This window comes from Chlorocebus sabaeus, chromosome 19, assembly GCF_047675955.1.
Source record: "Chlorocebus sabaeus isolate Y175 chromosome 19, mChlSab1.0.hap1, whole genome shotgun sequence".
Lineage (NCBI taxonomy): Eukaryota > Metazoa > Chordata > Mammalia > Primates > Cercopithecidae > Chlorocebus > Chlorocebus sabaeus.
Window position 1 is genome coordinate 22,703,146 of NC_132922.1, and position 24,448 is coordinate 22,727,593.

Consider the following 24,448-nt stretch of genomic DNA (forward strand, 5'->3'; position numbering starts at 1 on the left):
AGGCTCTTTTTTGGTTCCATATGAACTTTAAAGCAGTTTTTTCCAATTCTGTGAAGAAACTCATTGGTAGCTTGATGGGGATGGCATTGAATCTATAAATAACCTTGGGCAGTATGGCCATTTTCACGATTTTTAGTTTATTTGCACTGGGTACATAGTTCCTCCTTTAGCTCTGAGAAGTTTTATCAACTGAAGCCTTCTTCTCTCAACTCGTCAAAGTCATTCTCTGTTGGTGGTGATGAGCTGTGTTCCTTTGGAGGGGGAGATGCGCTCTGATTTTTTGAATTTCCAGCTTTTCTACACTACTTTTTCCCCATCTTTGTGGTTTTATCTGCCTTTGGTCTTTGATGATGGTGACGTACTGATGGGGTTTTGGTGTGGGTGTCTTTTCTGTTTGTTAGTTTTCCTTCTAACCGTCAGGACCCTCAGCTGTAGGTCTGTTGGAGATTGCTTGAGGTCCACTCCAGATCCTGTTTGCCTGGGTATCAGCAGCAGAGGCTGCAGAAGATAGAATATTGCTGAACAGTGAGTACTGCTGTCTGATTCTTGCTCTGGAAGCTTCGTCTCAGGGGTGTACTCCGCCGTGTGAGTTGTTGGTCTGCACCTAGTGGGGGATGTCCCCCAGTTAGGCTACTCAGGGGTCAGGGACCCACTTGAGCAGGCAGTCTATCCGTTCTCAGATCTCAACCTCCGTGCTGGGAGATCCACTGCTCTCTTCAAAGCTGTCAGACAGGGTCATTAATATCTGCAGAGATTTCTGCTGCTTTTTGTTTAGCTATGCCCTGTCCCCAGAGGTGGAGTCTACAGAGACAGGCAGGCCTCCTTGAGCTACCGTGGGCTCCACCCAGTTCGATATTCCTGGAGGCTTTGTTTACCTACTCAAGCCTCAGCAATGGCGGGCGCCCCTGTCCCAGCCTGGCTGCTGCCTTGCAGTTAGATCTCAGACTGCTGCGCTAGCAATGAGGGAGGCTCTGTGGGCGTGCAACCCTCCTGGCCAGGTGTGGGATTTAATCTCCTGGTGTGCCATTTGCTAAGACCCTTGCTAAAGGGCAGTATTAGGATGGGAGTTACCCGATTTTCCAGGTGTCGTGTGTCTCAGTTTCTAAAGGGATTCCCTTCCCCCTTGCGCTTCCCAAATGAGGCGATGCCTCGCCCTGCTTCACCTCTCGCTGGTCCGACTGTACCAGCTGACCAGCACTGATTGTCAGGTACTCCCCAGCGAGATGAACCCGGTACCTCAGTTGAAAATGCAGAAATCACCCGTCTTCTGTGTTGCTGGCGCTGGGAGCTGGAGGCTGGAGCTGTTCCTATTCAGCCATCTTGCTCCAGAATCGGAGTTATCATATTTTGTTCCTTGATTCTTTTCTGTTCTTTCTTTGTATATGTCCTTTTATCATTTTTACCCCCAACCTTTTAAAAAAAAATTTCTGTGGGTACGTAGTAGGTACCCATTGTGGGGTACATGAGATGTTTTGATACAGGCATGCAATGTGAAATAATCACATCATGGAGAATGGGGTATCCATCCCACAAGCATTTATTCTTTGTGTTACAAACAATCCAATTACACTTTTTAGTTATTTTCAAATGTACAATTAAGTTTCCATTGACTATAGTCATCCTGTTGTGCTATCAAATAGCAGGTCTTATTCATCCTTTCTACTTTTTGTTACCCATTAGCCATTCCCACTGCTCCCTGCAGTGCCCCCACTACCCTTCCCAGCCTCTGGTAACCATCCTTCTACTATTTATGTCCCTGAGTTCAATTGTTTTGATTTTTAGATCCCACAAATAAGTGAGAACATGCAATGTTTGTCTGTTTGTGCTTGGCTTATTTCACTTGACATAATGACCTCCAGTTCCATCAATATTGTTGCAAATGATGACAGGATCTTATTCTTTTTCTATGGCTGAATAGTACTCCATTATGTACATGTACCACATTTTCTTTATCTGTGCATCTGTTGATGAACACTTACATTGCTCCAAAGCTTAGCTATTGTGAACAGTGCTGCAAAAAAAAATTGGAGTATAGATATCTCTTCGACATACTGATTTCCTTTCTTGTGGGTATATACCCAGCAGTGGGATTGCTGAATCATATGGTAGCTCTCTATTTTTTTTTTGAGACAGAGTCTCACTCCGTAACCCAGGCTTGAGTGCAGTGGCGTGATCTTGGCTCACTGCAACCTCTGCCTCCTGGGTTCAAGTGATTTTCCTGCTTTAGCCTCCCAGGCAGCTGGGACTACAGGCGCGTGCCACCATGTCCAACTAATTTTTGTATTTTTTGGTAGAGACAGGGTTTCACCATATTGGCCAGGCTGGTATTGAACTCCTGACCTCATGACCACCTGCCTCGGCCTCCCAAAGTGCTGGGATTACAGGCGTGAGCTACTGCGCCCGGCCGGTAGCTCTATGTTTAGTATTTTTGATTAACCTCCAAACAGTTCTCCATAGTGGTTGTACTAATTTGCATTCCCACCATCAGTGTGCTAGGATTCCCTTTTCTCCACATCCTCGCCAGCATTTGTTATTGCCTGTCCTTTGGATATAAGCCAATTTAGCTGGAGTGAGATATCTCATTGTAGTTTTGGTTTGCATTTCTGTAGTGATCAGTGATGTTGAGCACCTTTTCTTATGCCTGTTTGCCATTATGTGTCTTCTTTTGAGAAATGTCTATTCAAATGTTTTGCCCATTTTTAAATCAGATTATTAGATTTTTTCCTATAGAGTTGTTTGAGTGCCTTATATTTTCTGGTTATTAATCCCTTGTCAAATGGGTAGTTGACAAATATTTTCTCCCATTCTGTGGGTTGTCTCTTCACTTTGTTGACTGTATCCTTTGCTGTGCAGAAACTTTTTAACTTGACGTGATCCCACTTGTCCATTTTTGCTTTTGTTGCCTGTGCTTATGGGGTATTGCTCAAGAAATTTTTGCCCAGACCAATGTCCTGGAGATTTTCTCCAGTGTTTTCTTACAGTAGTTTCATAGTTTGAGGTCATAGATCTAAAGTCTTTAATCAGTTTTGATGTGATTTTTAGATATGGCAAGAGATAGGGGTCTAGTTTCATTCTTCTGCATATGATATCCAGTTTTCCCAGTACCATTTATTGAAGAGACTGTCTTTTCCCAGTGTATGTTCTTGGGACCTTTGTCAAAAATGAGTTCACTGTTGGTGTGTGGATTTGTTTCTGGGTTCTCTATTCTGTTCCATTGCTCTATGTGTCTGTTTTTATACCATTACAGGCTGCTTTGGTTACTATAGCTTTGTAGTATAATTTGAAATCAGGTAATGTGATTCTTCCAATTTTATTATTTTTCCTTAGGATAGCTTTGGCTATTCTGGGTCTTTTGTGGTTTCATGTAAATATTAGGATTGATTTTATCTATTTCCTTGAAGAATGTCATTAGTATTTTGATATGGATTGCATTGAATCTCTAGATTGCCTTAGGTAGTATGGACATTCTAACAATATTGATTCTTCCAATCCATGAAGGTGGAACATTTTTCCAGTTTTTGGTGTCCTCCTCAGTTTCTTTCATGAGTGTTTTATAGTTTTCATTATAGAGCTATTTCACTTATTTGGTTAATTCCTAGGCATTTAATTTTATGTATGGCTATTGTAAACGAGATTACTTTCTTATTTCTTTTTTAGATTATTAACTGTTGGCATATGGAAATGCTGCTGATTTTTGTATGTTGATTTTGTATCCTGCAACTTTGCGGACTTTATCAGTTCTAGTGGTTTTTTTGATAGAGTCTTTAGATTTTTCTAAGTATAAGATCATGTCATCTGCAAACAAGGATGATTTGATTTCTTCCATTTAAGTTTGGATGTCCTAAATTTCTTCCTCTTGTCTGACTGCTCTAGGTAGGACCTCCAGTAGTATGTTGAATAACAGTGGTGAAAGTGGGCATCCTTGTCATGTTCCAGATACTAGAGGAAAGGCATTCAGATTTTCCCCATTTAGTATGATAGTAGCTGTGGATCTCTTGTATATTGCTTTTATTATGTTGAGGTATGTTCTTTCTATATCCCGTTTTTTTGAGCGTTTTTATGAAGAGATATTGAACTTTATCAAATACTTTTTCAGCATCAATTGAAATGGCCTTCATTTTGTTGATATGATGTATCACATTGATTGATTTGTGTTTATTGAACCATCCTTGCATCTCTACGATAAATCCCACTAGGTCATGATGAATAATTTTTCTAATATTTTGTTGAATTTGGTTTGCTAGTATTTGGCTGAGGATTTTGGTATCAATATTCATCAGAGATATCGGCCTGTAGTTTGATGTGTCTTTGGTGTTTGTATCAGGGTAATACTGGCTTCGTAGAATGAATTTGGAAGTATTCTCTTCTTTGTTTTTTGGAACAGTTTGAGTAGGATTGGTATTAGTTCCTCTTTAAATGTTTGCTAGAATTCATCAATGAAGCCATTGAAGCCATCAGGTCCTGGGCTTTTCTTTACTGGGAGACTTTATTACAGCTTTAATCTCATTACTTGCTATCAGTCTGTTCAGGTTTTGGATTTCTTCGTATTTCAATCTTGGTAGGTTATATGTATCTAGGAATTTGTCCATTTCATCTAGATTTTCCAACTTAATTGGCATATAGTTGCTCATAGTAGCCACTAATGATCCTTTGGATTTCTGCAGTATCAGTTGTAATGTCTCATTTTTTATTTCTGATTTTATTTATTTGTATCTTCTCTCTGTTTTAGTATGGCTAAAGGTTTGTCAGTTTTGTTTAACTTTTCAAACAACCAACTTTTATTTCATTTATCTTTTGTATTTTCTTAATTTCAAATTCATTTATTTCTGCTCTGAGCTTTATTTTTTTCCTCTACTAATTTTGGTTTTGATTTGCTCTTGCTTTTTAGTCCTTTAAGATGCATCATTAGATTGTTTATTTGAAGTTTTTCTTCCTTTTTGAGGTAGGCACTTATAGCTATAAATTTAATACTGCTTTTGCTTCATCCCATAGGTTTTGTACCCCCAACGTTTGACAACTGCTTCAGTATACAGTGTTTCCAACTCTGTATTCACCAGCTCTGACATCTTTCCTGTCTGAGCATCACTTTCACATTTCCAACTGCCTAGTAGGTATTCTGTCTCATTTTCTTTCTTTTTTGTTTTCTTTTGTGGGTTTTTTTATTTTTTATTTTTTTATTTTTTATTATTATTATACTTTAAGTTCTAGGGTACATGTGCATAACGTGCAGGTTTGTTACATATGTATACTTGTGCCATGTTGGTGTGCTGCACCCATCAACTCGTCAGTGCCCATCAAATCGTCATTTACATCAGGTATAACTCCCAATGCAATCCCTCCCCCCTCCCCATGATAGGCCCCGGTGTGTGATGTTCCCCTTCCCGAGTCCAGGTGATCTCATTGTTCAGTTCCCACCTTTGAGTGAGAACATGCGGTGTTTGGTTTTCTGTTCTTGTGATAGTTTGCTGAGAATGATGGTTTCCAGCTGCATCCATGTCTCTACAAAGGACATGAAGTCATCCTTTTTTATGGCTGCATAGGATTCCATGGTGTATATGTGCCACATTTTCTTAATCCAGTCTGTCACTGATGGACATTTGGGTTGATTCCAAGTCTTTGCTATTGTGAATAGTGCCGCAATAAACATACGTGTGCATGTGTCTTTATAGCAGCATGATTTATAATCCTTTGGGTATATACCCAGTAATGGGATGGCTGGGTCATATGGTACTTCTAGTGCTAGATCCTTGAGGAATCGCCATACTGTTTTCCATAATGGTTGAACCAGTTTACAATCCCACCAACAGTGTAAAAGTGTTCCTATTTCTCCACATCCTCTCCAGCACCTGTTGTTTCCTGACTTTTTAATGATCGCCATTCTAACTGGTGTGAGATGGTATCTCATTGTGGTTTTGATTTGCATTTCTCTGATGGCCAGTGATGATGAGCATTTTTTCATGTGTCTGTTGGCTGTATGAATGTCTTCTTTTGAGAACTGTCTGTTCATATCCTTTGCCCACTTTTTGATGGGGTTGTTTGTTTTTTTCTTGTAAATTTGTTTGAGTTCTTTGTAGGTTCTGGATATTAGCCCTTTGTCAGATAAGTAGATTGCAAAAATTTTCTCCCATTCTGTAGGTTGCCTGTTCACTCTGATGGTAGTTTCTTTTGCTGTGCAGAAGCTCTTTAATGAGATCCCATTTGTCAATTTTGGCTTTTGCTGCCGTTGCTTTTGGTGTTTTAGACATGAAGTCTTTGCCCATGCCTATGTCCTGAATGGTACTACCTCGGTTTTCTTCTAGGGTTTTTATGGTATTAGGTCTAACATTTAAGTCTCTAATCCATCTTGAATTAATTTTCGTATAAGGAGTAAGGAAAGGATCCAGTTTCAGCTTTCTACTTATGGCTAGCCAGTTTTCCCAGCACCATTTATTAAATAGGGAATCCTTTCCCCATTTCTTGTTTCTCTCAGGTTTGTCAAAGATCAGATGGCTGTAGATGTGTGGTATTATTTCTGAGGACTCTGTTCTGTTCCATTGGTCTATATCTCTGTTTTGGTACCAGTACCATGCTGTTTTGGTTACTGTAGCCTTGTAGTATAGTTTGAAGTCAGGTAGCGTGATGCCTCCAGCTTTGTTCTTTTGACTTAGGATTGTCTTGGAGATGCGGGCTCTTTTTTGGTTCCATATGAACTTTAAAGCAGTTTTTTCCAATTCTGTGAAGAAACTCATTGGTAGCTTGATGGGGATGGCATTTAAACTATAAATTACCTTGGGCAGTATGGCCATTTTCACAATATTGATTCTTCCTATCCATGAGCATGGTATGTTCTTGCATTTGTTTGTGTCCTCTTTTATTTCACTGAGCAGTAGTTTGTAGTTCTCCTTGAAGAGGTCCTTTACATCCCTTGTAAGTTGGATTCCTAGGTATTTTATTCTCTTTGAAGCAATTGTGAATGGAAGTTCATTCATGATTTGGCTCTCTGTTTGTCTGTTACTGGTGTATAAGAATGCTTGTGATTTTTGCACATTAATTTTGTATCCTGAGACTTTGCTGAAGTTGCTTTTCAGCTTAAGGAGATTTTGGGCTGAGACGATGGGGTTTTCTAAATATACAATCAGGTCATCTGCAAACAGGGACAATTTGACTTCTTCTTTTCCTAACTGAATACCCTTTCTTTCTTTCTCTTGCCTGATTGCCCTGGCCAGAACTTCCAACACTATGTTGAATAGGAGTGGTGAGAGAGGGCATCCCTGTCTTGTGCCAGTTTTCAAAGGGAATTTTTCCAGTTTTTGCCCATTCAGTATGATATTGGCTATGGGTTTGTCATAAATAGCTCTTATTATTTTGAGGTACGTTCCATCAATACCGAATTTATTGAGCGTTTTTAGCATGAAGGGCTGTTGAATTTTGTCAAAAGCCTTTTCTGCATCTATTGAGATAATCATGTGGTTCTTGTCTTTGGTTCTGTTTATATACTGGATTATGTTTGTTGATTTGCGAATGTTGAACCAGCCATGCATCCCAGGGATGAAGCCCACTTGATCATGGTGGATAAGCTTTTGGAGGTGCTGCTGAATCCGGTTTGCCAGTATTTTATTGAGGATTTTTGCATCGATGTTCATCAAGAATATTGGTCTAAAATTCTCTTTTTTTATTGTGTCTCTCCCAGGCTTTGGTATCAGGATGATGTTAGCCTCATCAAATGAGTTAGGGAGGATTCCCTCTTTTTCTATTGATTGGAATAGTTTCAGAAGGAATGGTACCAGCTCCTCCTTGTACCTCTGGTAGAATTCAGCTGTGAATCCATCTGGTCCTGGACTTTTTTTGGTTGGTAGGCTATTAATGATTGCCTCAATTTCAGAGCCTGCTATTGGTCTATTCAGGGATTCAGCTTCTTCCTGGTTTAGTCTTGGAAGAGTGTAAGTGTCCAGGAAATTATCCATTTCTTCTAGATTTTCTAGTTTATTTGCATAGAGGTGTTTATAGTATTCTCTGATGGTAGTTTGTATTTCTGTGGGGTCGGTGGTGATATCCCCTTTATCATTTTTTATTGCGTCTATTTGATTCTTCTCTCTTTTCTTCTTTATTAGTCTTGCTAGCGGTCTATCAATTTTGTTGATCTTTTCAAAAAACCGACTCCTGGATTCATTGATTTTTTGGAGGGTTTTTTGTGTCTCTATCTTCTTCAGTTCTTCTCTGATCTTAGTTATTTCTTGCCTTCTGCTAGCTTTTGAATGTGTTTGCTCTTGCTTCTCTAGTTCTTTTAATTGTGATGTTAGAGTGTCAATTTTAGATCTTTCCAGCTTTCTCTTGTGGGCATTTAGTGCTATAAATTTCCCTCTACACACTGCTTTAAATGTGTCCCAGAGATTCTGGTATGTTATATCTTTGTTCTCATTGGTTTCAAAGAACATCTTTATTTCTGCCTTCATTTCGTTATGTACCTAGTAGTCATTCAGGAGCAGGTTGTTCAGTTTCCAGGTAGTTGAGCGGTTTTCATTGAGTTTCTTAGTCCTGAGTTCTAGTTTGATTGCACTGTGGACTGAGAGACAGTTTGTTATAATTTCTGTTCTTGTACATTTGCTGAGGAGTGCTTTACTTCCAATTATGTGGTCAATTTTGGAATAAGTGCGATGTGGTGCTAAGAAGAATGTATATTCTGTTGATTTGGTGTGGAGAGTTCTGTAGATTTGTATTAGGTCTGCTTGCTGCAGAGATGAGTTCAATTCCTGGATATCCTTGTTAACTTTGTGTCTCGTTGATCTGTCTAATGTTGACAGTGGAGTGTTGAAGTCTCCCATTATTATTGTATGGGAGTCTAAGTCTCTTTGTAAGTCTCTAAGGACTTGCTTTATGAATCTGGGTGCTCCTGTATTGGGTGCATATATATTTAGTATAGTTAGCTCTTCCTGTTGAATAGACCCCTTTACCATTATGTAATGGCCTTCTTTGTCTCTTTTGATCTTTGATGGTTTAAAGTCTGTTTTATCAGAGACTAGTATTGCAACCCCTGCTTTTTTTTATTCTCCATTTGCTTGGTAGATCTTCCTCCATCCCTTTATTTTGAGCCTATGTATGTCTCTCCATGTGAGATGGGTCTCCTGAATACAACAGACTGATGGTTCTTGACTCTTTATCCAGTTTGCCAGTCTGTGTCTTTTAATTGGAGCATTTAGTCCATTTACATTTAAGGTTAATATTGTTATGGGTGAACTTGATCCTGCCATTATGATATTAACTGGTTATTTTGCTCGTTAGTTGGTGCAGTTTCTTCCTAGCCTCGATGGTCTTTACATTTTGGCATGTTTTTGCAATGGCTGGTACCGGTTGTTCCTTTCCATGTTTAGTGCTTCCTTCAGGGTCTCTTGTAAGGCAGGCCTAGTGGTGACAAAATCTCTAAGCATTTGCTTATCTGTAAAGGATTTTATTTCTCCTTCACTTATGAAACTTAGTTTGGCTGGATATGAAATTCTGGGTTTAAAATTCTTTTCTTTAAGAATGTTGAATATCGGTCCCCACTCTCTTCTGGCTTGTAGAGTTTCTGCCGAGAGATCTGCTGTTAGTCTGATGGGCTTCCCTTTGTGGGTAACCCGACCTTTCTCTCTGGCTGTCCTTAAGATTTTTTCCTTCATTTCAACTTTGGTGAATCTGGCAATTAGGTGTCTTGGAGTTGCTCTTCTGGAGGATTATCTTCGTGGCGTTCTCTGTATTTCCTGGATTTGAATGTTTGCCTGCCCTACTAGGTTGGGGAAGTTCTCCTGGATAATATCCTGAAGAGTGTTTTCCAACTTGGTTCCATTTTCCCCCTCACTTTCAGGCACCCCAATCAGACGTAGATTTGGTCTTTTTACATAATCCCATACTTCTTGCAGGCTTTGTTCATTTCTTTTTCTTCTTTTTGCTTTTGGTTTCTCTTCTCGCTTCATTTCATTTGATCCTCAATCGCTGATACTCTTTCTTCCAGTTGATCGAGTCAGTTACTGAAGCTTGTGCATTTGTCACGTATTTCTCGTGTCATGGTTTTCATCTCTTTCATTTCGTTTATGACCTTCTCTGCATTAATTAGTCTAGCCATCAATTCTTCCACTTTTTTTTCAAGATTTTTAGTTTCTTTGCGCTGGGTACGTAATTCCTCCTTTAGCTCTGAGAAGTTTGATGGACTGAAGCCTTCTTCTCTCATCTCGTCAAAGTCATTCTTCGTCCAGCTTTGATCCGTTGCTGGTGATGAGCTGCGCTCCTTTGCCGGGGGAGATGCGCTCTTATTTTTTGAATTTCCGGCTTTTCTGCCCTACTTTTTCCCCATCTTTGTGGTTTTATCTGCCTCTGGTCTTTGATGATGGTGACGTACTGATGGGGTTTTGGTGTAGGTGTCTTTTCTGTTTGATAGTTTTCCTTCTAACAGTCAGGACCCTCAGCTATAGGTCTGTTGGAGATTTCTTGAGGTCCACTCCAGACCCTGTTTGCCTGGGTGTCAGCAGCAGAGGCTGCAGAAGATAGAATACTGCTGAACAGCGAGTGTACCTGTCTGATTCTTGCTGTGGAAGCTTCCTCTCAGGGGTGTACTCCACTCTGTGAGGTGTGGGGTGTCAGACTGCCCCTAGTGGGGGATGTCTCCCAGTTAGGCTACTCAGGGGTCAGGGACCCACTTGAGCAGGCAGTCTGTCCCTTCTCAGATCTCAATCTCCATGTTGGGAGATCCACTGCTCTCTTCAAAGCTGTCAGAGTCGTTTGCGTCTGCAGAGGTTTCTGCTGCTTTTGTTGTTGTTTAGCTGTGCCCTGTCCCCTGAGGTCGAGTCTACAGAGACAGGCAGGTTTCCTTGAGCTGCTGTGAGCTCCACTCAGTTGGAGCTTCCCAGCGGCTTTGTTTACCTACTTAAGCCTCAGCAATGGCGGGCGCCCCTCCCCCAGCCTCGCTGCTGCCTTGTGGTTAGATTGCAGACTGCTGTGCTACCAATGAGGGAGGCTCCCTGGGCGTGGGACCCTCCCAGCCAGGTGTGGGATATAGTCTCCTGGTGTGCGGGTTTGCTTAAAGCGCAGTGTTGGGGTGGGAGTTACCCGATTTTCCAGGTGTTGTGTGTCTCAGTTCCCCTGGCTAGGAAAAGGGATTCCCTTCCCCCTTGGGCTTCCCAGGTGAGGCGATGCCTCGCCCTGCTTCAGCTCTCGCTGGTCGGGCTGCAGCAGCTGACCAGCACCGATTGTCTGGCACTCCCTAGTGAGATGAACCCAGTACTTCAGTTGAAAATGCAGAAATCACCTGTCTTCTGTGTTGCTGGCGCTGGGAGTTGGAGACTGGAGCTGTTCCTATTCGGCCATCTTGCTCCGCCCTATCAAACTTAAAAAAAAAAAAAAAAAAAAAACCTCTATCTCATTATCATGCTGATCATTCAAAGTTAGTGAGCCCACATGTGAAACATCGTTTTTTCTAGGTTAACTCCTAACTTTCTTAATTCCCTTGACAGCCCCACTCCTCTAGCTGTCTGCCTTAATTTCTTATTCCTGTATAACCAATTACCATACACTTAGTGGTTTAAAACAACAGAAATTTATTATCTTACAGCTCTGGAGGTCAGGAGTCTAAAATCAGTTTCATAGGGGTAAAGGTCAAAATATTGACAGTGCTTGTTCCGTTTTCAGAGTCCAGAGGAGAATAGATTTCTTTGCCCCTGTCAGCTGCCATCTTCCTCCTTCAGGACACATCACTCCAATGTCTGCTTTTGTTGTCACATCACCTTCCCTTCTGACGCTGACTCCTGTGTTTCTCCAGTAAAGACTGGTGTGATTACATCAGGCCCACCTGGATGGTCCAGGATAATTTCCCTTTCTCAAGATTCTTAACTTGCAAAGTCCCTTTTGCCATGTAAGGTAATAAAAACCAAAAACCGCATGTTCTCGCTCATAGGTGGGAACTGAACAATGAAAACACTTGGACACAGGAAGGAGAACATCACACACCTGTCATAGGGTTGGGCAGGGGGAGGGATAGTATTAGGAAATATACCTAATGTAAATGACGAGTTAATGGGTGCAGCACACCAACAGGGCACCTATATACATATGTAACAAACCTGCACATTGTGCACATGTACCCTAGAACTTAAAGTATACTAATAATAAACAAAGATACCACAGTATCTACCACATAACTAATGTTCGACAAATATTTGTTGATCAAAAGAATGAATGAATAGGTGAACAAATGAACTAACACTAGTTTTGTTTCCCTTTTCTTCCCAAATAAGTTACTTTCTAGATATAAAATGTTTTTCTGACTAAAAAGAGACAGTTGTTTTTAAACTGATTGTTTTCCATGGATGAATTATTAGGTATCTGACCTCAGGCCTTGGTGGGAAGCACCTTCTACCTCTCGTATTTGACCCAATACTAGAAGCGATCAGGCCTGAAACTGATGTGTGTGGGAAGTGGCTCATGAAATGTACTCAACTTTGTATCTACTGCAGGTGTACACTAAGTCACCTTCATCACAGAGAAAGAGAGGAGAAACTGAGTCATGATTCTCATTGTCTCCCTACTGACTTTCCTAATTGCAGTTCATCCTAAAGTGAGATGAGAGGTAATTCTGCCTGGTTTCCCAGTAAATAAGATTCATGGTTTTCAGTGTGAGAGGACTTTAATTGAGCCCTCAGTCTAGTAACCTACTCTGCAGCACATTTGAGGTTTGACTCCAAACTGCCTAAATTAGAATGAGAAAGAAGGCCACCAAAAAACCAGAGGCTATAGAATTATTGTTTTGCAACTACGGTTTTTTGAACATAAAAGAAAAGATGGCCACTTTCTTTTTCTTTTTTTTTTTGAGACAGAGTCACGCTGTGTTGCCCAGGCTGGAGTGCCGTGGCGCGATCTTGGCTCACTGCAAGCTCTCCCTCCCGGGTTCACGCCATTCTCCTGCCTCAGCCTCCTGAGTAACTGGGACTACAGGTGCACGCCGCCTTGCCAGGCTAATTTTTTTTGTGTGTGTATTTTTAATAGAAATAGGATTTCACCGTGTTAGTGAATAAGCTTTTTGATGTGCTGCTGGATTTGGTTTACCAGTATTTTATTGAGGATTTTTGCATCGATGTTCATCAGGGATATTGGTCTAAAATTCTCTTTTTTTGTTGTGTCTCTGCCAGGCTTTGGTATCAGGATGATGTTGGCCTCATGAAATGAGTTAGGGAGGATTCCCTCTTTTTCTGTTGATTGGAATAGTTTCAGAAGGAATGGTATCAGCTCCTCTTTGTCCCTTTGGTAGAATTCGACTGCGAATCCGTCTGGTCCTGGACTTTTTTTGGTTGGTAGGCTATTAAGTATTGCCTCAATTTCAGAGCCTGCTGTTGGTCTATTCAGGGATTCAGCTTCTTCTTGGTTTAGTCTTGGGAGAGTGTATGTGTCCAGGAATTTATCCATTTCTTCGAGATTTTCTAGTTTATTTGCATAGAGGTGTTTATAGTATTCTCTGATGGTAGTTTGTATTTCTGTGGGGTCGGTGGTGATATCCCCTTTTTCATTTTTTATTTCATCTATTTGATTCTTCTCTCTTTTCTTCTTTATTAGTCTTGCTAGTGGTCTATGTATTTTGTTGATCTTTTCAAAAAACCAGCTCCTGGATTCATTGATTTTTTGAAGGGTTTTTTGTTTCTCTATCTCCTTCAGTTCTGCTCTGATCTTAATTATATCTTGCCTTCTGCTAGCGTTTGAATGTGTTTGCTCTTGTTTCTCTAGTTCTTTTAATTGTGATGTTAGGGTGTCAATTTTAGATCTTTCCCGCTTTCACTTGTGGGCATTTAGTGCTATAAATTTCCCTCTACACACTGCTTTAAATGTGTCCCAGAGATTCTGGTATGTTGTGTCTTTGTTCTCATTGGTTTCAAAGAACATCTTTATTTCTGCCTTCATTTTGTTGTGTACCCAGTAGTCATTCAGGAGCAGGTTGTTCAGTTTCTGTGTAGTTATGCGGTTTTGATTGAGTTTATTAATCCTGGGTTCTAGTTTGATTGCACTGTGGTCTGACAGACAGTTTGTTATAATTTCTGTTCTTGTACATTTGCTGAGGAGTGCTTTACTTCCAATTATGTGTTCAGTTTTGGAATAAGTGATGTGGTGCTGAGAAAAATGTATATTCTGTTAATTTGGGGCGGAGAGTTCTGTAGATGTGTATTAGGTCCACTTGGTGCAGAGCTGAGTTCGATTCCTGGATATCCTTGTTAACTTTCTGTCTCATTGATCTGTCTAATGTTGACAGTGGGGTGTTAAAGTCTCCCATTATTATTGTATGGGAGTCTAAGTCTCTTTGTAAGTCTCTAAGGACTTGCTTTATGAATCTGGGTGCTCCTGTATTGGCTGCATATATGTTTAGGATAGTTAGCTCTTCCTGTTGAATTGATCCTGTTATCATTATGTAATGGCCTTCTTTGTCTCTTTTGATCTTTGTTTGTTTAAAGTCTGTTTTATCAGAGACTAGGATTGCAATTCCTGCTTTTTCTTTGTTTTCCATTTGCTTGGTAGATCTTCCCCCATCCCTTTATCTTGAGCCTATATGTGTCTCTGCATGTGAGATGGGTCTCCTGAATACAGCTCACTGAAGAGTCTTGACTCTTTATCTAATTTGCCAGTCTGTGTCTTTTAATTGGAGCATTTAGCCCATTTACATTTAAGGTTAATATTGTTATGTGTGAACTTGATCCTGTCATTATAGTATTAGCTGGTTATTTTGCTCGTTAGTTGATGCAGTTTCTTCCTGTCATTGATGGTCTTTATATTTTGGCATGTTTTTGCAACGGCTGGTACCGGTTGTTCCTTTCGATGTTTAGTGCTTCCTTTTGGAGCTCTTGTAGAGCAGGCCTGGTGGTGACAAAATGTCTCAGCATTTGCTTGTCTGTAAAGGACTGTATTTCTCCTTCACTGATGAAACTTACTTTGACTGGATATGAAATTCTGGGTTGAAAATTCTTTTCTTAAGAATGTTGAATATTGGCCCCCACTCTCATCTGACTTGTACAGTTTCTGCCGAGAGATCCACTGTTAGTCTGATGGTCTTCCCTTTGTGGGTAACCCGACCTTTCTCTCTGGCTGCCCTTAACACTTTTTCCTTCATTTCAACTTTGGTGAATCTGAGAATTATGTGTCTTAGAGTTGCTCTTCTTGAGGAGTATCTTTGTGGCATTCTCTGTATTTCCTGAATTTGAATGTTGGCCTGCCTTGCTAGGTAGGTTGGGGAAGTTCTCCTGGATAATATCCTGCAGAGTGTTTTCCAACTTGGTTTCATTCTCCCTGTCACTTTCAGGCACACCAATAAGATGTAGATTTGGTCTTTTCACATAATCCCATATTTTTGGAGGCTTTGTTCATTTCTTTTTACTCTTTTTTGTCTAAACTTCTCTTCTTGCTTCATTTCATTCATTTGATCTTCAGTCACTGATACTCTTTCTTCCAGTTGATTGAATTGGTTACTGAAGCTTGTGCATTTGTCACGTAGTTCTTGTGCCATGGTTTTCACCTCTATCAGGTCATTTAAGGACTTCTCTACATTGGTTATTCTAGTTGGTCTTTCGTCTAATCTTTTTTCAAGGTTTTTAGCCTCTTTGCGATGTGTTCGAACTTCCTCCTTTAGCTCAGAGAAGTTTGATCATCTGAAGCCTTCTTCTCTCAACTCGTCAAAGTTATTCTCCATCCAGCTTTGTTCCATTGCTGGCGAGGAGTTGCATTCCTTTTGAGGGGAAGAGGCACTCTGATTTTTAGAATTTTCAGCTTTTCTACTCTGTTTTTTCCCCATCTTTGTGGTTTTATCTACCTTTGGTCTTTGATGATAGTGATGGACAGATGGGGTTTTGGTATGGATGTCCTTTCTGTTTGTTAGTTTTCGTTCTAACAGTCAGGACCCTCAGCTGCAGGTCTATTGGAGTTTGCTTGAGGTCCGCTCCAGACCCTGTTTTCCTGGGTATCAGCAGCAGAGGCGGCAGAAGAGTGAATGTTGCTGAACAGCAAATATTACTGCCTGATCATTCTTCTGGAATCTTCATCCCAGAGGGTTACCCGGCCATGTGAGGTGTCAGTCGGCCCCTACTGGGGGGTGCCTCCCTGTTAGGCTGCTTGGGGGTCAGGGACCCACTTGAGGAGGCAGTCTGTCTCTTCTCAGATCTCAAACTCCATGCTGGGAGAGCCACTACTCTCTTCAAAGCTGTGAGACAGGCACATTTAAATCTGCAGAGGTTTCTGCTGCCTTTTGTTCAGCTATGCCCTGTCCCCAGGGGTGGAGTCTACAGAGGCAGGCAGTCCTCCTTGAGCTGCCTTGAGCTCCACCCAGTTCGAGCTTCCTGGCTGCTTTGTTTACCTACTCAAGCCTCTGCAGTGGTGGGCGCCTCTCCCCCAGGCTCACTGCCACCTTGCAGTTAGATCTCAGACTGCTGTGCTAGCAATGAGGGAAGCCGCGTGGGTGTGGGACCCTCTCAGCCAGGCACAGGATATAATCTCCTGGTGTGCTGTTTGCCAAGACCCTTGGAAAAGCGCAGTATTAGGGTGGTAGTGACCCGATTTTCCAGGTGCTGTGTGTCAAGGTTTCTCTTGGCTAGGAAAGGGAATTCCCTTACCCCTTGCGCTTCCTGGGTGAGGCAATGCCTTGCCCTGCTGTGGCTCTCACTTGGTGGGCTGCACCCACTATCCTGCATCCACTGACCGAGACGACCCAGTGAGATGAACCCAGTACCTAAGTTGGAAATGCAGAAATCACCCGTCTTCTTTGTCGCTCATGCTGGGAGCTGTAACCTGGAGCTGTTCCTATTTGGCCATCTTGGAACTGCCTGCCTCATTCTGTGGTATCTTTTAATGAATAAAATCGACATATTAATATCTCTTAATGAATAAAATCGATATATTAATACCTCCTGCCCCCATGGAGCTAATGGGTTTTCATTCTGCAAGTGATTATTGAAACCTACTCTGTGTCACATGTTTATATCCATTTTCATATTTAATTCTTCTCAGACCCTGTGAGGTTGAGAATACTAATTGATTTTACATATGAGAAAAATCAAGGTCCAAGTAAGTTAAAAAAAAAAAATCAAGGTTTTTAAAAAATTTCTTGAGTTTCTGGAGACCCAAAGCATAAGAGTTTCATTAAGATCTCATAAAATGATGCTTGGCCTCTTTTTCTCCTTTTTTCAAACCATCCTGGGAGTCATGTGTTGGAGTAAACGTTTGGTAGCAATTGTGGTGGTTATGTATCATTTCTCTTATTTACAGTGCAGCAAAATGATAGTCACCAGAAATGGTGACTCTCAGCTGTTCTAAGTGAATGGTTTAAGAAATATTACCTAAATTACTTTTATAAAATCATATTTGAACATTAAAATCTGGCAGTCTGAATCAGAAAATTCTGGATTCCCAAGGTCAGGTGGAATAAGGTTACATATTATCTATATAATACACATACATATCCTACCTTAGCTGTATTATTCCTAAGTAGATTTTATGAATGAAATCATCACTGTGAACACACATGAAACTTAGTATTCTAAATAAATAAAAATTTTTTAAAAGTTACTTTTGTAGGAGAAAAATTTTTCTGTAATATAGTAATCACTCTCTTTAATGTTTTTTACATTTTAATTGTTATACACTGGATTTTCTTGCTATGGAAGTCTATAGAAACTTGATGATATTTTATGGAATCTTTCTATGGAAAGAGGCCTAGCTGTATAGGTAAAATGTTTCTAATTATAGGTAGTCAATATACTAACCAGATGTTTTCCTTTGGAGATTCTCAGAATGATATATGGGGTCATATTCTGAATAACCTCTTAATATGTCAAAAGGTCTGTGAGACCTCACATAGAAGTGTATCGATATTTGTGTTTTATAGTACTTATTTGTTCTCACAGTAGCCCTTGGAGGTAAACCATTATTATTCTATTTTAGTGATGACGATTCAGAGATTAAGGAACATTTGTGACTCACCTGAGATTATAGAGTATGAGGGACAGCCAGGATAAGACCTCAGTTCTTGGATTCCATGTCCACAGATCTTTCCACAAGAGAACATCCCCATTATGGATCTGAGTGGGAGCCATGCTAGGATTACCTGGGCTGGTGCTAAAGGCCAAAGATGCTCCTTCTCCCTTCTTCCATCCATAAGAAGATGAAAAAGAAGAAGCACCACTAGAAGAGTTACGGGCCACCTTGAAGCAGTGGTCCCTGTTCATGCCCAGTGAGAAGACAGCAAGCATTCCTAGAGGAGTATATGTACCGCCAGGAGGGAGTGGCCCTTTCTCCTCTTTTCCTAGAGAAGCTATTGTCTATTGATTACTTGCACTGAGCTAGGTACTTTGCAAACATTATTTCATTTAATTCTCACTGTGAAGCTATGTGGTAGGCATAAAAGTAAAAGTACTGGCCCAAATTCATATAGTTTATAAGCAGCAGAGGTAGGATCCAAACTCAGGTCTTCATGTTGTCTTTTGCTACAGCCTGCGGGCCCCCTCTGAGCCCCACCCATTTATTGACCAGTTAGTTTTTCTACTTGAGAGACATAGACAAGACTACACAAACTGTCAAAGTCTAATAATCTCATTGATATAGGAAGCCAAACCACACACCTCAGCTTTTCATCTAAAGCAGTTCCTATTAAGGGCCATGAAAAGGGAAAATATAAATGTAAAAAACTGAGACGTCACAGGCCCTGAAACAGATTTTTCTAGACATCTAAAAGAAAGGAACAAGAATGTCCTATCCCCATGTAAAAGGAGAAAAGAGGAATGGAAAGCATCAACCGAAGCAGGAGATTTTTCTGAACAAGCACCAGAGGCCTCACAGAAAATGATTCACACCCTCATTAAGGTTATGGCATGCACATTCTGTGCTGTGCCCCACACCTATCAGTGCCTAATACATATTAATAATATTTATTCTCTCCTTTAGGTCAAGATTTGTCATCCAGCTTGTCTAGACATTGCTATTTAAAAAGAGCTGTGATTTGCTTACAGATACAGTGCATGTGTAAACATGTGATCAGAGGAAGACGGGGCAGTAAATCTTGGTCAGAGCTGCACTTTGGACTGTTGCAAGAGAGGCCGCAAAACTGTTGCTGGAATAATGAAGTAGATGCTTGCTGCCAGGTCCCAAAGTTGTGTCTGCAGCAGGCAGAGTCTAGCAGTAAATTAGCGTATGTTTCAGTTTGGCAGTTGGCACTTGGTTCATTTGTAGATGCTAATTGTAATCTGATGTTATCAGCAGCAGGTAATTGAAATGGGCTTGATGAATTACTTAATTTCTTTTAATAGCTGAGTCTTCAAGAACTGAAGAAAGAAGATAAGGTGATCAGGAGGAAAACACAACAGCTCTATCTTTCTAATTAGTGCTTGGAGGTTTTTTCTTCTTTACACAAATGATTATGAACATATGAGGCTGAATAGGTTTATGAGTCAAAAACCCCCATGGGGACTTTTCCCATTAGGCAGCCCAGTTCTGAGCATTGATAACACTTCTGTTAGGACTTCAGAAAGGAATATTTGAGTGATCACTTTGGAGAATATTTATTTCTGAACACAATTTTGTTTTCCTAGACCTAGGTGGGCACTACTTCCTGGGGGTACTGCTACTTTGGTACTCACCCTACCTTCAGCTGTTCTTTCGCCATGTTCTGTGAGCAGTGCTACCTAGCACTATGCAGTGAACCTGGGAGCCTTGCAATGGTGTTAGTCATTGGCTCCTGAACCCACACCTGGCACTGGCACCTCCCACACCTGCCTGTCCCTAAATTTTTCCATCTGCAACAGCTCCTGTGTAGCCTTTTGCTTTGCCAGCAATGGTGAGTGCAGATGTGACCCTGGGTTCTGCCATCTGTGCTGGACACTGCACACTGGACCTATGCCATGTGACTGCACTGAGCTTTGGGGTCTTTCTTCTGGAATCGTTTGGTTCTTCTTTTAGTCTTATGTTCATTCCTTAAGGAATCCATCTGTTTTGGGGTGACGTTAGAGGAATATGCTTTTGAATGATTTTTTTTGAGAAAATCAAAATAGCAGCAGAAAATATAGAGCATCAGAATCAGATCTTTTAGGTAGACATTTGGAGGTGATTTAACAAACGATTATTCAGATCACCTTTGTGGTTCTCCTTCATGAAGAATTCTATTTGAAGATAATATTTAGAGGTGAAGATTCCAAGTTTCTAAGCCACCAACATGATTGTGGCAGTAAATGTCTTTGATGATAAGAAGTAAGTTTCAGAGACTCTGCTAATGTTCTGCTTCTTGATCTGAGTTGGTAGGGTTACATAGCTGTCCTCAACTTTATGAAAATTTGTTGAGCTCTATGCTTATGATTTTATACCTTCCTGACAATATTTTATACTCTATTTAACGACTTATTTTTAAAAACACATTGCACTCTGGGACAGAGTAGGATTGTAATAATATGCCTTTCTTTTTTCTTTTTCCTTTCTAACTTAATTGACAAAGTATATATATTTATATGATAAATGTGATATTTGATATATGTATGCCTTGCAGAAAGATTAAATCAAACTAATTAACATATTCATCAGCTCACCTACTTACCATTTTTTTGCTGGTGAGAACATTTAAAATCTACCCTTTTAGCAATTTTGAAATATACATTATTAACTATAGTCACCATGCTGTGTAACAGATCACTAAAATTTATTCCTTTTGTCTAACTGGAAATTTGTACCCTTTGATGAACATCTCCCTTCTCTGCATTCCCCACCTCCCACTGCCAGCCTCTAGTAACCACCATTCTATTGTCTGCTTCTGTTGTTATCATAGGAGATGATAGCTCCATGGGTGTTATTGCCCCTGAAGACCATCTGGTGGGACAAAATATGGAGGTGGAAGCCAATGATATTGATGATTCTGACCCTGCGTTGGCCTAGGCTAATGTGTATGTTCATGTCTTAAGTTTTTAACAAGTTTAACAAGTTTTTAGATTTCACATATATCACATAGTGACTGGACTATGGTGGGACTGCAGGTGCCCACCACTACACCCGGTTAATTCTTTGTATTTTTAGTAGAGATGGGGTTTCACGGTGTTAGGCAGGATGGTCTCGATCTCCTGACCTTGTGATCCGCCCGCCTTGGCCTCCCAAAGTGCTGGGATTACAGGCGTGAGCCACTGCACCTGACCTAGAGCTTCATTCTTAAAGCCTTTTATGTGAACCAGAAATATAATGAACTTGAGAAATAGTTAAACTATCAGGCAGTGATTAGGTTTTATGATATCATTTTAATTTTACTCCTTACAGTTAGTAGGAAGACTGAATTGAGCAGATTTTTCTCCCTCCTTTACGTGGTCCTTTGCCCTATAGCTAAATGAGAGTCTGATTAGCAGGCTAACTAAATAATATATTTACCTTTTTGGATCTTCATCCAAGAAGTTTACAAAGCATGACTAAAATGAGGTCCTTTGTGCAGGTTTGAAGAACCCTAATATTTATGACTTTTGGACAAGAAAATCACTAGGATATCACACTGTTTCTTCTTTTAAGTACATGAACTTAATAGTCTATTCTCCTCTGTATTTAACATCTAGTCTTAGGAAACTAATGCAGTTCCACTTTTCTAGATATTCAAATAACAGCTTTCATTGAGAATATATGAAAAGGCCTTTGTGATCTCTCCAACACACCTTTGAAGTAGCTTAGAAGTCATAATAATAATAATAAAGGAATGACACTTATTGAATGCCTCCAGTGTGAACACTATACTTGGTGTAGCTTCTTATGCAGTGATTCATTATTTAATTTAATAATTCAGAAAGATAGGGCTTATTATTCCTGTTTAGAAATCAAAAACCCAAAGAACAGAGAGGTTAACTGGTCAAAGATCTCATAGTAAGTGTGTGGCAGAGCTGGGGTGTGAGCCCAGAGCTGTTGGAATCAAAAGTCAGTGTTCTTTATGTTACACCACCTCTCTAAAGAAAATGGCTAAAATTATTGAGAAAAGAGATAAAGCTCTAGCATTTCTAAGTGAGTAGGACAATGTGACATTGTAACTGGAAATTGAGCATTTCTCTTTACCCACAGCTTCTTTTCATCCTCATTCACTCATCCCTATTTCATAACGGCTATACGTAAACACACATACAGACCTAATGCGAGGTGGACACGTGGCTGCTCATACACTGCCACCTGAAGTCTCCCCTCTTTTTCAGCATGAAATACACAAGAGATTCAAGTGTTTAAGACTTTTCAGCATAATTAGTAATTTCATGGTAACTTCAAAAAGTAGCTTTTTCACTGAGAATCAATTTCTGCATGTTGTTCCAGAAATTCTTAAGGCTGTCTCTGACACAGCAGAAAATACATTTGTTGAATTAGATGAAAGCTGGAATGCAACTCTTGGTTCATATTGCTGCCTAAGCCTGTTCTCAACTTGACTTTCAAATAGCTTTGTTAGCTTCTGAATACAGGCTTTCAGTTTTCAACAGATTTCTGAAAGTGGTCCTTTATGCCATCCTACTGAAGAGTTAAGTTACTCTGGGAAGTGAATGCTTTCATTTTCTAGTAAAAATTGCACTGGTGCCATTTAAAATGTTTCCAAGAGCAATTAAAAAGTGAAGTAAATGCTTTGTTGTTATGTGCCCAACATGCCTGTAAAGCAAGCCCTCATCAGAACAGCCCCAGTGGCAAAAAACAAAACAAAACAAAAAAGTAATGGATTTGTGTTCTTGAGCCAGATTGTCAGAGCTGGCCACTTATTTGAAACAACAGTTATTCTGTAATTGTGCTTCCCTGATTCAAATGGAAGGTTCCACCAATCCATTATCGAATCCCAAATAAGACAAAGACAGCTTATAACATGGCCCAGCTGTTGGAGTGCTCTAGAGGGAGATATAATATGCTCTGTGACTCAGTAAACAGAAGGTAATGGACTAAAAGTTATCAAGCCCTTCACAACAAGGAGATCTGGAGTTTAACCAGAAATTTCAGACTGTCAACCTTGACAAAACAGATGGCATTCTCCAGTTCATGGCACCATCCAGCGAGCTGGCATGTCTGCCTTGACAACTCCTGGTACTTCTTAAATGCCTGATGGAGAAAGACATCCTCTTTGTGTCAGTTCATCAGTGAAGAACTCACACAACTGTGCATGTGACAGAGGGAATAAGAAGCACCTGTGTGCTAAATCCTTTACTAAACGTTTTCATGATCATTCTCCCCTGTGACTGTGGTATTCTGCATAAGCATCCTTATTGGACTGTTCTTTTCCCTTCTTCTTGTAGCAGAGAAACCACTGGATTTCAGTACCGATTTCTCTCCATTTTGATTACCAAGAAGCCCTGTATACAAATGTTTTGCCTTCAAGCCAGTGTTAGGGGCTTTTACAGTGTTGTTATAGCTAGGATGACCTTATTTATCACTAGGACAGTCACACATACCACTGGGATATAGAATCCTCCTACATGTAGCATTCTGTGAAGAACGTGAGCTTTGAGTCAGATGGCCTGGCTTTAGATCCCAACTATGCCACTTATTGGCTTCCAGAGCCTGGACAAGATGCTTAGCTGATTTCTGCCTCAGTTTCTTCATCCTCCCCAAATAGGGACAATTATAGCACCCATCTCATGAGGTGGCTGTGAGGATTGAACAAGTTAATACATATAAAGCCCTTAGAACAATGTCTGACACATAATAAACACCCCAAACTGTTGTAATCATTATTATCATCGTTGTTTGTATCATATGTGGAAAGAGTATATCATTTGTTAACACAAAACCAGGTGCTAAAAGAAAGGCGAAAATGCTACTGAAATACATAACATTTATTATCCTTTACAATATTCTGATCCCTTGAAAGTTGCAGGTGGTTATCAGGGGCTAGCAGTACATGTTGTTATTTGATGTCTTCATCTCTTGCTGAAAAACTCTCCATTATGACTGGCTGACATTTTTTCTGATGAGACATTTCAAATGAAAGAGATCCGTAAAACAATCCAAATCAAATTTGGACTGGGAGAAACCCACCCCAGATGCTAACTCTGCCCCCACTGTTCATTGATCTCGGAGTAAGGCAATCAGTTGTAGGTACCAACAAGGAGAGACTCAAGTAGGTGGTATATCTAATGTTTAGTGGTGCCAAGATGGCTGAACTAGGAGTTAGACATTGAAGGAGTCTAACGTGAGTTCTTACCTTTTGCATGACCCTGAACAAGTTATGTTACTTTCCTGGGCCTCAGTTTTGTGATGTGTAAAAAAGGGGAACAATAATAATGTATTTGCTTCTCACAAGATTATTAGACTCAAATGAAAGTGTGAATGTGAAAACGCTTTAATGACTAAAGCCATATTAATATGACTCTATGGGGTACCTAGAAGTTAGTGTGGTTTTTTGTTTTGTTTTTTCCCCTGTGAGGTAAAGGTAATCATGTGGCAAGAGCTTTAAGGAGATTATTTTTCTGTGATGCTACAGGAAGTGTTGGAAAGTGTGGCTTTAAAG

General features: G+C 40.3%; 1 protein-coding gene across 5 annotated transcripts in view; it reads left to right on the forward strand.

The window, feature by feature from the left end:
* Window positions 1-24,448, forward strand: part of TTC28 (tetratricopeptide repeat domain 28) — a 711,882-nt gene that overhangs the window by 530,311 nt on the left and 157,123 nt on the right. The window lies entirely within an intron of this gene.